We start from the raw sequence: 15,157 nt of genomic DNA, 5'->3' as shown, positions 1-15,157 counted from the left end.
ATTTCATTTTTCTGCATGTGGCTGTCCAATTTTCCCAACACCATTTATTGAAGAGGCTGTCTTTGTTCCATTGGACATTCTTTCCTGCTTTGTCGAAGATGAGTTGACCATAGAGTTGAGGGTCCATTTCTGGGCTCTCTATTCTGTTCCATTGATCTATGTGTCTGTTTTTGTGCCAGTACCATGCTGTCTTGATGATGACAGCTTTGTAATAGAGCTTGAAGTCCGGAATTGTGATGCCACCAACTTTGGCTTTCTTTTTCAACATTCCTTTGGCTATTCGAGGTCTTTTCTGGTTCCATATAAATTTTAGGATTATTTGTTCCATTTCTTTGAAAAAAATGGATGGTACTTTGATAGGCATTGCATTAAATGTGTAGATTGCTTTAGGTAGCATAGACATTTTCACAATATTTATTCTTCCAATCCAGGAGCATGGAACATTTTTCCATTTCTTTGTGTCTTCCTCAATTTCTTTCATGAGTACTTTATAGTTTTCTGAGTATAGATTCTTAGTCTCTTTGGTTAGGTTTATTCCTAGGTATCTTATAGTTTTGGGTGCAATTGTAAATGGGATGGACTCCTTAATTTCTCTTTCTTCTGTCTTGTTGTTGGTGTAGAGAAATGCAACTGATTTCTGTGCATTGATTTTATATCCTGACACTTTACTGAATTCCTGAACAAGTTCTAGCAGTTTTGGAGTGGAGTCTTTTGGGTTTTCCACATAGAGTATCATATCATCTGCAAAGAGTGATAGTTTGACTTCTTCTTGGCCGATTTGGATGCCTTTAATTTCCTTTTGTTGTCTGATTGCTGAGGCTAGGACTTCTAGTACTATGTTGAATAGCAGTGGTGATAACGGACATCCCTGCCGTGTTCCTGACCTTAGCGGAAAAGCTTTCAGTTTTTCTCCATTGAGAATGATATTTGCGGTGGGTTTTTCATAGATGGCTTTGATAATATTGAGGTATGTGCCGTCTATCCCTACACTTTGAAGAGTTTTGATCAGGAAGGGATGCTGTACTTTGTCAAATGCTTTTTCAGCATCAATGGAGAGTATCATATGGTTCTTGTTCTTTCTTTTATTAATGTGTTGTATCACATTGATTGATTTGCGGATGTTGAACCAGCCTTGCAGCCCTGGAATAAATCCCACTTGGTCGTGGTGAATAATCCTTTTAATGTACTGTTGAATCCTATTGGCTAGTATTTTGGCGAGAATTTTTGCATCTGTGTTCATCAAGGATATTGGTCTGTAGTTCTTTTTTTTGTTGGGATCCTTGTCTGGTTTTGGGATCAAGGTGATGCTGGCCTCATAAAATGAGTTTGGAAGTTTTCCTTCTATTTCTATTTTGTGGAACAGTTTCAGGAGAATAGGAATTAGTTCTTCTTTAAATGTTTGGTAGAATTCCCCCGGGAAGCCGTCTGGCCCTGGGCTTTTGTTTGTTTGGAGATTTTTGATGACTGTTTCAATCTCCTTACTGCTTATGGGTCTGTTCAGGCTTTCTATTTCTTCCTGGTTCAGTTGTGGTAGTTTATATGTCTCTAGGAATGCATCCATTTCTTCCAGTTTGTCAAATTTGTTGGCGTAGAGTTGCTCATAGTATGTTCTTATTATTGTCTGTATTTCTTTGGTGTTCGTTGTGATCTCTCCTCTTTCATTCATGATTTTATTTATTTGGGTCCTTTCTCTTTTCTTTTTGATAAGTCTGGCCAGGGGTTTATCAATCTTATTAATTCTTTCAAAGAACCAGCTCCTCGTTTCGTTGATTTGTTCTATTGTTTTTTTGGTTTCTATTTCATTGATTTCTGCTCTGATCTTTATGATTTCTCTTCTCCTGCTGCGTTTAGGGTTTCTTTCTTGTTCTTTCTCCAACTCCTTTAGGTGTAGGGTTAGGTTGTGTACCTGAGATCTTTCTTGTTTCTTGAGAAAGGCTTGTACCGCTATATATTTTCCTCTCAGGACTGCCTTTGTTGTGTCCCACAGATTTTGAACCGTTGTGTTTTCATTATCATTTGTTTCCATAAATTTTTTCAATTCTTCTTTAATTTCCTGGTTGACCCATTCATTCTTTAGAAGGATGCTGTTTAGTCTCCATGTATTTGGGTTCTTTCCAAATTTCCTCTTGTGATTGAGTTCTAGCTTTAGAGCATTGTGGTCTGAAAATATGCAGGGAATGATCTCAATCTTTTGATACCGGTTGAGACTTGATTTAGGACCAAGAATGTGATCTATTCTGGAGAATGTTCCATGTGCACTAGAGAAGAATGTGTATTCTGTTGCTTTGGGATGAAATGTTCTGAATATATCTGTGATGTCCATCTGGTCCAGTGTGTCATTTAAGGCCTTGATTTCCTTGTTGATCTTTTGCTTGGATGATCTGTCCATTTCAGTGAGGGGAGTGTTAAAATCCCCTACTATTATTGTATTCTTGTCGATGTGTTTCTTTGATTTTGTTATTAATTGGTTTATATAGTTGGCTGCTCCCACGTTAGGGGCATAGATATTTAAAATTGTTAGATCTTCTTGTTGGACAGTTCCTTTGAGTATGATATAGTGTCCTTCCGCATCTCTTATTATAGTCTTTGGCTTAAAATCTAATTGATCTGCTATAAGGATTGCCACTCCTGCTTTCTTCTGATGTCCATTAGCATGGTAAATTCTTTTCCACCCCCTCACTTTAAACCTGGAGGTGTCTTCGGGTTTAAGATGAGTTTCTTGTAGGCAACATATAGATGGGTTTTGTTTTTTTATCCATTCTGATACCCTGTGTCTTTTGATTGGGGCATTTAGCCCATTAACATTCAGGGTAAGTATTGAGAGATATGAATTTAGTGCCATTGTATTGCCTGTAAGGTGACTGTTATTGTATATTGTCTCTGTTTCTTTCTGATCTACTACTTTGAGGGTCTCTCTTTGCTTAGAGGACCCCTTTCAATATTTCCTGTAGAGCTGGTTTGGTATTTGCAAATTCTTTCAGTTTTTGTTTGTCCTGGAAGCTTTTAATCTCTCCGTCTATTTTCAATGATAGCCTAGCTGGATATAGTATTCTTGGCTGCATGTTTTTCTCATTTAGTACTCTGAATATATCATGCCAGCTCTTTCTGGCCTGCCAGGTCTCTGTAGATAAGTCTGCTGCCAATCTAATATTTTTACCATTGTACGTTACAGACTTCTTTTCCCGGGCTGCTTTCAGGATCTTTTCTTTGTCACTAAGACTTGTCAATTTTACTATTAGGTGACGGGGTGTGGACCTATTCGTATTGATTTTGAGGGGGGTTCTCTGAACCTCCTGAATTTTGATGCTTGTTCCCTTTGCCATATTGGGGAAATTCTCTCTAATAATTCTCTCCAATATACCTTCTGCTCCCCTCTCTGTTTCCTCTTCTTCTGGAATCCCAATTATTCTAATGTTGTTTCGTCTTATGGTGTCACTTATCTCTCGAATTCTCCCCTCGTGGTCCAGTAGCTGTTTGTCCCTCTTTTGCTCAGCTTCTTTATTCTCTGTCATTTGGTCTTCTATATCGCTAATTCTTTCTTCTGCCTCATTTATCCTAGCAGTGAGAGCCTCCATTTTTGATTGCACCTCATTAATAGCTTTTTTGATTTCAACTTGGTTAGATTTTAGTTCTTTTATTTCTCCAGAAAGGGCTTTTATCTCTCCCGAGAGGGTTGCTTTAATATCTTCCATGCCTTTTTCAAGCCCGGCTAGAACCTTGAGAATCGTCATTCTGAACTCTATATCTGACATATTACCAATGTCTGTATTGATTAGGTCCCTAGCCTTTGGTACTGCCTCTTGTTCTTTTTTTTGTTGTGAATTTTTCCGCCTTGTCATTTTGTCCAGATAAGAGTTTATGAAGGAGCAAGTAAAATACTAAAAGGGTGGCAACAACCCCAGGAAAATATGCTTTAGCGAAATCAGAAGAGATCCCGAATTGTGAGGGGGGAGAAAGGGGAAAAAAGGGGTTCAGAAAGAAAGAAAAAAAAAAAAAGAAACTATTAAAAAAAAGAAAGCCGATAAAGAAAAAATATAAAATAGGAAAAAAATATATATATTAGATAAATTATTTAAAAAACGTTAAAAAAAGAAAACGGTAAAAGTTAAAAAAAATTCAGCAGAAGAAGAGAAAAAGAAAAAAAAATTGAAAAAGAAAAAAAAATTAAATTAACTGCAAGGCTAAAAAATCATGGGGAGAAAGCCATGAGTTCCGTGCTTTGCTTTCTTCTCCTCTGGAATTCCGCCGCTCTCCTTGGTAGGTGAACTTGGTCCTGGCTGGGTTTCCTTTGATCTTCTGGGGGAGGGGCCCGTTGTAGTGATTCTCAAGTGTCTTTGCCCCAGGCGGAGTTGCACCGCCCTTACCCGGGGCCGCGCTGAGTCATCCGCTCGGGTTCGCTTTCGGGAGCTTTTGTTCCGTGAGCGCTTTCCGTAGAGTCCGGAGGACGGGAATAAAGATGGCGGCCTCCCGGTCTCCGGCCCGGAGGAGCCGAGAGCCCGGGGCCCCACTCCTCAGTGCGCCCTCAGAGAACAGCGCCCAAAGACTCCCGCCACCCTGGCCTCCGGCCACGCTCCGAGCTGACCGAGCCTGAGACCGGTTCAAGGCAACCCCGAGCTGAGAGTCACTCCTCGGCTCTGTCTCTGCAGCCGGCTTCCCCGTTCTAATACCGGTAAGCTCTGCGACACTCAGACACCCCCGATCCTTCTGCGACCCTGCGGGACCTGAGGCCGCGCTGACCCTGCCTGGGCTTCCAGTTAAGCCTCTGGAGCGATGTCCCTCAGCGGAACAGACTTTTAAAAGTCCTGATTTTGCTCCGTTGCTCCGCCGCTCGCCGGGAGCCGGCCCCTCCCCCCGCGGTCTATCTTCCCGTCGCTTTGGATTCACTTCTCCGCCAGTCCTACCTTGCAGAAAGTGGTTGATTTTCTGTTTCTGGAATTGCTGTTCTTCTTCTCTTCAATTTCCCGTTGGATTTGTAGGTGTTTACAATCTTTAGATAAGCTATTTAGCTGATCTCCCGCTACCCGAAGTAGTCTCAGCCTGCTACTTCTCCGCCATCTTCCATTTTTGAGGGTCATAGGGAAGTTCTATTTTTATTTTTATTTTTATTTTTATTTTTATTTATTTATTTATTTATTATTATTTTTTAAAGATTTTATTTATTTATTTGACAGACAGAGATCACAAGCAGGCAGAGAGGCAGGCAGAGAGAGAGAAAGGAGGAAGCAGGCTCCCTGCTGAGCAGAGAGCCTGATGCGGGGCTCAATCCCAGGACCCTGAGATCATGACCTGAGCTGAAGGCAGCGGCTTAACCCACTGAGCCACCCAGGCGCCCCGGGAAGTTCTATTTTTAATTTCTTGAGGAATCTCCACACTGTTCTCCAAAGAGGCAGGTTTCTTTGGACAAGTCTGATGTTCTTCTTCTTTTTTTTTTTTTTTAAAGATTTTATTTTTTAATTTATTTGACACAGAGAGAGAGAGATCACAAGTAGGCAGTGAGGCAGGCAGAGAGAGAGAGGGGGAAGCAGCCTCCCTGCTGAGCTGAGAGCCCAATGTGGGGCTCAATCCCAGGACCCTGAGATCATGACCAGAGCTCAAGGCAGAGGCTTAACCCACTGAACCACTCAGGTGCCCCTGATATTATTCTGATATTCTTTCCTCTGTATGTTTGGAACTTACACTCTAGGTATTCTCAGGGTTGTTTCTTTGACTGTAAAATTTGCAAGCTTCACTATTATATGTTTGGGTGTTGATCTATTTTTATTGATTTTGGGAGGTTGTCCTTTCTGCCTCTTGGACTTGAATGCTTGTTTCCTTCTCCTTATTAAGGAAGTTCTCAGCTATGATTTACTGAAATAGACCTTCTAGCCCTCTTTCTCTCTTCACTCCCTTGGAGATACCAATAATTCTGTTATTGGAAAGTTTCATGGTATCATTAATCTCTCCAGTCTTTTTGTGCTACTAGTAGCCTATCTCTGTTTTCCTCAACTTCTTTCCTTTCCATCAGTTTATCTTCCAGATCACTAATTCTCTCTTCTGCCTCATTTACCCTGGCTGTTAGAGTATCCAGCTTAGACTGAATCTCATTCATAGCATTTTTTAGTTTGGTCTGATTTGATCTCATTTCTCCTCTTAGAGATTCTATCTTTTCACTAATACTTTTTCTTAAGCCTAGCTATTGACTTTATGATTATTATCCTGAATTCTATCTCTGATATCTTGCTTATATCCATATCCATTAGTTCTGTGGCAGAGGACATTGTATTTCTTTTCTTTATAGAGAGTTCCTCCTTCTAGTCATTCTGTTGAAGGATGATTGAGTGAATAGCAGAGTCCAAAATATCAACCATGACCCAAGCAAGATCCACCCTGGCAAACTCTGGAGTGATTGGAAACCATAACCAAAAAACAAAGCCAAAATGAAACACAAGAATAAAATTTAAAAAATTAAAAAATGGGGGTGGGGGAAGGGGGTTTATAGTCTCTCAGTGTGGACAAAACAGGGTGTTTCAGTTGTTCCTGGGTGTATTTTCATTTGTGTGTTAGAGGACACTACTTCCTAAAATTACAAGGAAAGTAAAACTTGTATATATATAAAGGTAAAATTGAATAGTGAAAAAAGGAGTACAATAAAGCATATATGGGCCCAGCACGCTTCCGCTGCGCTACTCTGCTGCATATATCTATAAAGAATATAGGTGTGGAAAAATACAAATTAAAAAGCTATTATGAGGGACGCCTCAGTGGCTCAGTTGGTTGGACGACTGCCTTCGGCTCAGGTCATGATCCTGGAATCCTGGGATTGGGTCCCACATCGGGCTCCCAGCTCCATGGGGAGTCTGCTTCTCTCTCTGACCTTCTCCTCGCTCATGCTCTCTCTCACTGTCTCCTCTCAAATAAATAAATAAAATCTTAAAAATATGAACTATGACTATGAAATATAAGTTGATATAATAAACATATAGTTGAAATGGGAAGGTAAAAAGAAAAAAAAAACAGGGCATGAGGAAAAGAAAAAAAAAGGAGAATTTCATCTGAAAAATAAACAAATCATACCTAGAGCTCAATATATAATTTTCCTCAGGCATTGGGATCCATAAGATTGTTTTCCACCTGTTCTTCCAGGCTGTTTTCTGGGGGAGGGGCCTGTCTTGCTGTTTCTCAGGTAACCCTGCTTGTGTGGAGACCCCTGTCAGGGGTGTGGGCTCAGTGGGAACCAGTCTTCTGTGTGGCTTTTGTTCCCTGGGGACTTTTCCACTCTTCTTCAGAGGCTCAGAGCAGAAGTGGCCACAGCCAAACCTCTGGCCCAGAGCAGAAAATTCAGTCTGCCCTTTAATAAACCCTCCAGGACAGTCTCCACTTCTGTATGCATGCAGAAAACCACAGCCAGTTAAAATGGGTCCCTTTCTCCTTTTTCATCTTGCCTCCCTCCTCTACTCTGGCTTTCTTTGATGTCCATTTGCATGATAAATATTTCTCTATCCTCTCATTTCCAAACTGCAGGTGTCTTTAGCTCTCTTGTAAGCATCATATAGGTGGATATTGTTTTTAAATTCATTCTGGTACCCCGTGTCTTTTAATTGGAGCATTTAGTCCATTTACATTCAGAGTGATTATTGAAAGATAAGAATTTAGTGCCATTGTGTTACCTGTAGAGTTGGTGTTTCTGTTGATGTTCTCTGATCCTTTCTAGTCTTTGTTGCTTTTGGTCTTTTTCTTCTGTCCACTCAAAGTGTCCCTATTGAAAGTTCTTATAGGGCTGGCTTAGTGGTCACAAACTCTACTTTTTCTTTGTCTGGGAAACTCTGTATCTCTCTTTTTATTCTGAATGACAACCTTGCTGAATAAAGAATTCTTGGCTGCATATTGTTTCCACTCAGCACTTTGAATATTTCCTTCCACTTCCTTCTGGCCTGCCAGATTTTGGTGGACAGATCTGCTGTGAACATGATCTGTCTTCCTTTGTAGGTTAAGGACTTTTTTCCTTTTCTGGTTTCAGGATTCTTTCCTTGTCTGTGTATTTTATGAATTCAACCATCATATGCCTTGGCAATGGTTTACTTTTGTTAAATTTAATGAGAGTTCCTGTCCTTCTTGGATTTTCATATCTGTGTCCTTCCCCAGCTATCATTTGTTTGAATAAACTTTTTGTGCCTATATCTCTCTCTTCATTTTCTGGGACTCCTATGATACAAATATTATTGTTTTAATAAGAAACCGAGTTCCCTAAGTCTACCTTCCTAGTCCATTACCTTTAACTCTTCATTTCAGCTTCATTATTTTCCATAATTTAATCTTCTATGTTACTGATTCACTCCTCAGCTTTGTCCACCCTTATTTTTATGGCCTCCACTTGGGATTGAATCTTGGTTATAGCATTTTTAATTTTTAATTTCAGCCTGATTATATTTTAGTTCTTTTATCTTTGCAGTAAGGGATTCTCTAGTCTTCTCTGTTTTTTTTTTTCCCAAGCCCAGCTACTATCCATATAATCATTGTTTTAAATTCTAGTTCCAAAATCGTACTTACATCTGTATTGATTAAATAAATCCCTGGCTGTGAGTACTACCTCCTGTTTTTTCTTTTGGGATGAATTTCTACATCTTGTCATTTTGTCCAGGAAAGAAAAGAAGAAAGAAAACAAACAAACAAACAAACAAAAAAAGCCTAACAAAACCAACAGCAAAACCAAAAAAATTAGATCCTATGTGTGTTTTAGCCTGCTGTTAAGAGAATCTAGATCCTAAAATAAGAAAGAAAAAATAAAAAAAATAGTGAAATTAACCAAAAATATATAAAATTAAAAATTAAAAAAATTAACATAAAATAACAAAAATAAGAAGATAAATGAGAAAATAACCATAAAAATAAATAATAAAAGTACAAAGGAGGCTAGATACTATTTTCCTCTAGACTTGAAGATTTGCATCCCTCTACGCTCAGTAAACTTTGTGGGAGCAAGTGGTTTATACTGGTCTTCTGGGGGAGGAGCCTGTTGTGCTGATTCTCAGGTGGACTTGCCATAGTGGAAATATGCTTCTAGGGCATTAGGAGGAATGGCTTGGTATAAGGCTCCAGACTCTACTAGGTGAAACTCTTTTGCTGCCTGAAGGCTTTCAGTACTGATAGACAGAATGAATATGGTGGCACCCCATTCTCTTATCCTAGAGCTGAAAATTCACACCCTCCACTCTTTTGTGAGCCCTTACAGAAGAGCAATCAATTGTTCTTGTCTCTCTGGTTTCATCAGAACCCTGTGTTCTTCCTGCCTGTGTCTGAGCTCTTTTATCTCAAGTGCGTGACTGAGTTTCAAAACTATAAATTTTAGGGACTCCTATGACATAGACCTTCATTGTTGCTCCTGGGGAGGGTCTCCCCATGATTCTGCCACGTGCTAGACCTGTCCCAGGCAAGGTCCCATGACCACACAGTGGTTTGCAGTTTATGGTAATACAGAGCAGAAAGCCTGTAACTAGACTCGCTGTTCTTAGCCAGCTTCCATGGTCCTATACCTGGTAACATTGTAGCACTTAGGCACCACCCATTCTTCTTGTGACCAAGGGGATCTTCAGACCATGGTGTCACACCTGGGATTCTGCCCCACTTCACCACCTGGGCACCTTTAAGCCAGGCTTGTCCCCCACTGTAGCAGACTTTTAAAAGTTCTGATATTGTGCTCTGTTCTTGGTATTCAGAATTATTTGCTATTTGGGTGTATTTGAGGGACAAGACAAGCTTAGGATCCTCTAATCTTCTGCCATCTTAATTCCTCCTGGAGATGTATCTTTTTAGTGTTGGCAGATATCACTTTATGTTTCCATTGTGGCCTGAATGATTCCGGAGAGGAGAATTGCAACAACACAGTCTGAGTAGGTGAGAGTGGGTGGGCTCCAGCATACCCAGTAGTGTTGCAGGCAGGCGTGTACTAAGGAGGCTGGACATTTTATTCTCATTGCTTCTAGTTTTGTCAATGTGCCAGTTCTGGGACTTTTGCTCTTGGAGACATTCATCACACTCACTTTACTCATGTCTAAATCTCAGTTTCTGGCTCATACTTTGGCTCTCAGGTCAGTATCTTCCTGCTGAGTTTGGGAAGCTCTGCTAGGAGATTGAGGGAGGTAGAGGGGGGAAGTTGGTACTTCTTCCCATTCCACCCTGCTTTTGGGACATCTCTTCATGGACTCCAGCTTCTTCCAGAAAGACTCAGCATAGTTTCTGCACTCACCTTCTCCCTCTGCTCCTTAGCTATGGTGGGTTGGAAATTTTCTTGCCTCCGCTCTTCTCTAGCCTCTGGATAGCATCTCACCATGTCCATCTCCTGTGTAACCAGTTTCTATGATTATGTATTCAGAGAAGCTTCTATTTCCTTCTTGGACCCTGGCTGATTCAGTTAGTGTACGAAGAAAGAGGCAAGGGCAATAGCTGAGATTGAAAGGGAGAGAGGACATAATGGATGTTAAAGGAGGGAGTTGGAGGAGAACAGGAGTGAAAATTGTCTTGGGAGATGTGTAAAAATCACTGGGCAGTTCTAGGACCCAGTGGGAACACTGCATATGGAGGTCACATGAGAATATCAGGACCACAGAAGGTTCTTTATGGCTATAGTCAGCTGTTTGGATGGTGGCACAGGACAGGAAAGCCAGTGTTTTGAATTTTGTCATGGGTAGCATGCAGACCCAAGGGTAGTCCCCATGATCCTCATTGCCTGGTGATCATTCCCTTTTGTAGTTCCCTCCCCTGAGGGTAGGAGTAGGACCTATGACTCACTTCCAAACAGTAAAATAGAGCAAAGATGATGGGATGTCAATCCCATGGTTGTGTTACAATATGTAAAATTTTGCCTTCTTAGTTGACTCACTTTGGAGACTCTTCATTGTTCTTGATGAAGTAGACATGTTTGGGGAGTCCACATGGCACAGAACTTCAGGAAGCCTGTAGAAGATGAGGGTGGCTTCTGAGAGCTCAGTACGGTCTCTGGTCAACAGCTAGGAAGCCAGGGCCTTCAGTCCTGTAGCACCAGGAATTGAATTCTGCCAACATTGGGTCATCCTGGAAGCAGATTTTTCCCCTAGTTGAGCCTCTAGATGATAACACAGCCTGATTACACCTTGAGATCCTAAGTAAATGATCCAGTGAAGCCTGCCCCAGCCCAGGATCCACAGAAACTCTGAGATTATAAATGTGTTGTTGTTTTTTTTTAAATCATTTTTTAAAATTTATTTTCAGCATAACAGTATTCATTGTTTTTGTACCACACCCAGTGCTCCATGCAGTCCGTGCCCTCTCTAATACCCACCACCTGGTTCCCCCAACCTCCCACCCGCCCACCTCTTCAAACCCTTCAGATTGTTTTTCAGAGTCCATAGTATCTCATTGTTCACCTCCCCTTCCAATTTCCCTAACTCCCTTCTCCTAACTCCCCATGTCCTCCATGCTATTTGTTATGCTCCACAAATAAGTGAAACCATATGATAATATGAAATAAATGTGTTGTTTTAAGCTACCAATTTTGTAGTAATTTGTTATGCAGCAATAGCAAACTCACATATAGCTCACATATCAGGTGAGCTTGACACAATGAGTTGGGGCAAATAAGAGGAGAGTCTTTGCTGGACTATGGAATCTCAGCTGGGAAAGGGAGTGGGGACTGGGGATGTTTGGCTGTTGTGGAAGCAGACAAGTTCTTTTATAAAATATTTTATTTTATTTTATTTTTCAGTGTTCCAAGATTCATTGTTTATGCACCACACCTAGTGCAGTGCTCCATGCAATATGTGCCCTCCTTAATACCCACCACCAGGCTCACCCACTCTTCACTCCACTCCCCTCCAACACCCTCAGTTTGTTTCTCAGAGTCCACAGTCTCTCATGGTTCATCTTCCCCTCCAATTTCCCTCAACTCACTTCTCCTCTCCAACTCCCAATGTCCTCTGTGTTATTCCTTATGCTCCACAAATAAACTAAACCATATGATAATTGATTCTCTCTGCTTGACTTATTTCACTCAGCATAATCTCCTTCAGTCCTGTTCATGTTAATACAAAAGTTGGGTATTTATCCTTTCTGGTGGAGAATACTCCATAGTATATATGGGCCATATCTTCTTTATCCATTCATCTGTTGAAGGGCATCTTGGCTCTTTCCACAGTTTGGCGACTGTAGCCATTGATGCTATGAACATTGAGGTACAGATGGCCTTCTCACTGCATCTGTATCTTTGGGGGAAATACTCAGTGGCTCAATTGCAGGGTCATAGGGTAGCTCTATTTTAATTCCTTAAGGAATCTCCACACTGTTCTCCAAAGTGGCTGCACCAACTTGCATTCCCACAACAGTGTAAGAGGGTTCCCCTTTCTCCACATCCTCTCCAACACATGTTGTTTCCTGTCTTGCTAATTTTGGCCATTTGATCTGGTGTAAGGTGGTATCTCAATGTGGTTTTGATTTGAATCTCTCTGATAGCTAAAGATGATGAGCATTTTTTCATGTGTCTGTTAGCCATTTGTATGTCTTCTTTGGAGAAGTGTCTGTTCATGTCTTCTGCCCATTTCTTGACTGGGTTATTTGTTTTTTGGGTGTTGAGTTTCAGAAGTTCTTTACCGATTGTGGATACCAGTCCTTTATCTGTAATGTCATTTGAAAATATCTTCTCCCATTCTATTTTGTTTGATGGTTTCCTTTGCTGTGCAGAAGCTTTTACTTTTTTTTTTTTTTAAAGATTTTATTTATTTATTTGACAGACAGAGATCACAAGTAGGCAGAGAGGAAGGAAGAGAGAGGGGGAGGCAGGCTCCCTGCTGAGCAGAGAGCCCGATGAGGGGCTCGATCCCAGGACTCTGAGATCATGACCTGAGCTGAAGGCAGAGGCTTAACCCACTGAGCCACCCAGGCACCCTGTGCAGAAGCTTTTTTTTTTTTTTAATAGATTCATTTTTTATTATGTTCAGTTAGCCATTGTTTGTGACATCATTAGTTTTTGTTGTAACATACAGTGATTTATTAGTTGCATATTACAACCAGTGCTCATCATAGCACCTGCCCTCCTTAATACCCATTACCCTGCTACCCCCTCCCATACAGCAGAAGCTTTTAATCTTGATGAAGTCCCAAAAGTTCATTTTTGCTTTTGTCTCCCTTGCCTTTGGAGACGTGTTTTGAAGTAAATTGCTATGGCCAATGTCGAAAATGTTACTGCCTATGTTCTCCTCTAGGATTTTGATGGATTCCTGTCTCAGTTGAGGTCTTTCATCCATTTAGAGTTTGTCTTTGTTTATGGTGTAAGAGAATGGTCCAGTTTCTTTCTTCTGTGTATAGCTATCCAATTTTCATAGCACCATTTGTGGAAGAGACTGTCTTTTTTTTCCACTGGATTTTTTTTTCCTGCTTTGTCCAAGATTAGTAGACCATAGAGTTGAGGGTCCATATCTGGGATCTCTACTCTGTTCCATTGATCTATGTGTCTGTTTTTGTGCCAGTACCATGCTTTCTTGATGATCACAACTTTGTAATATAGCTTGAAATCAGGCAACGTGATGACCCCAGCTTTGTTTTTTCTTTTTCAACATTTCCTTGGTGATTTGGGGTCTTTTCTGGTTCCACACAAATTTTAGGATTGTTTCTTTTAGCACTTTGAAAAATGCCATTGGTATTTTGATCACGTTGAAAGTATAGATTGCTCTGGGCAACAGAGACATTTTAGCAATGTTTATTCTTCCAATCCATGAGCATGGAATGTTTTTCCATCTTTTGTGTGTTCTTCATTTTTCTTTATAAGTGTTCTGCAGTTCCTAGAGTATAGATCCTTTACCTCTTTGGTTAGGTTTATTCCAAGGTATCTTAAGGATTTTTGTGGTATTATAAATGGAATCAATTCCCTAATTTCTCTTCCTACAGTTACATTGTTAGTGTATAGAAAAGGAACTCATTTCTGTGCATTGATTTTGTATTCTGCCACATTAGTGAATTGCTGTATGAGTTCTAGTGATTTGGGAGTGGAGTCTTTTGTTTTTTCCACATAAAGTATCATGTCACCTGTGAAGAGAGAGAGTTTGACTTCTTCTTTGCCAATATGAACACCTTTTATTTCTTTTTGTTGTCTGATTGCTGTTGCTAGGACTTCCAGTACTATGTTGAACAATATTGGGGAGAGTGGGGATACTTGCCGTGTTCCTGATCTTAAGGGAAATGTTCTCAGCTTCAGTCTCATAATCTGAATCATTATTTTAAATACAAATATGAGAGCATTAACTTGTAGGTAGAATCAGGAAAGTTGTACAATTTGTATACTGTAGTTCATACATGCATGTGGATTTTGTTCTTACTAGACAATGGAAACAATTGCATGAAACTAAAATGTTTTTTTATTTTTTGATAGAGGCACATTCTACTAACACTCTACCTTCTCCTTACTGATGAGTGAGCCACAAAGAATGGCAGGCCCATGTATTGTACCCATTCCAACTATAGTTGTGAACAAATCCTCCTTAACCAAAGCGCACAATGAGTTTTGGCTTCATAGCAACCCTTGCTAGCAAACCATTTTGCTGCAAATCAGAGGTCATTGCTGGGGTCATGGGAAGCTGGCAAATGTAAAAGAATAAAATGGTAATGGTTAGAAATGTAATCCAAAGAGTAGGACCTCATAACTTTTTTTTTAATTTCACTTTCAATTACTGCATTACTTTCAATGAGTAATTGTTTTCATTTTTATAATAAGTATTATTATTTTCTCATTGCAAAAGTATTAATTTGCTGGATGCAAAAACCCATAAAACCATAACATAGTCAGAAGAAAAGGAGAAAGTCCTTACCACACAGAGATGGTCATGTTTTGGAGGCTGGGTCTTTTTGGTGTTCCGTTCTATGCATATGCTATGTATATATTTATTTCAAGAAAAATATCCTGCTCTATCAGTGTTTTTCTATATCCTTAATATTTCCCACTATAAATCAGTATCCTTTTAGAGCATTTTTAGTTGTATAGTATTTTATACTATGCACATATTGTAACTTACTTAACTAATGCTTTCTTGTTGAATACTTAGGTCATGACTAGTGTGAAATGTGCTACAATGTTCATCCTTAGAGTTGAGCATACACTGTTTCCCATGTGATATTAGAATGCTGGAACACTGGAAGGGCCCCATTATAAGAGGCCAAA

General features: G+C 40.1%; 1 protein-coding gene across 4 annotated transcripts in view; it reads left to right on the top strand.

The window, feature by feature from the left end:
* Positions 1–15,157, top strand: part of OCA2 (OCA2 melanosomal transmembrane protein) — a 504,704-nt gene that overhangs the window by 29,256 nt on the left and 460,291 nt on the right. The window lies entirely within an intron of this gene.

Source organism: Lutra lutra, chromosome 7, assembly GCF_902655055.1.
Source record: "Lutra lutra chromosome 7, mLutLut1.2, whole genome shotgun sequence".
Taxonomy (NCBI): Eukaryota; Metazoa; Chordata; class Mammalia; order Carnivora; family Mustelidae; genus Lutra; species Lutra lutra.
The sequence above is the reverse complement of the archived record's forward strand: the minus strand, read 5'-3'. Positions and strand labels throughout refer to the sequence as shown.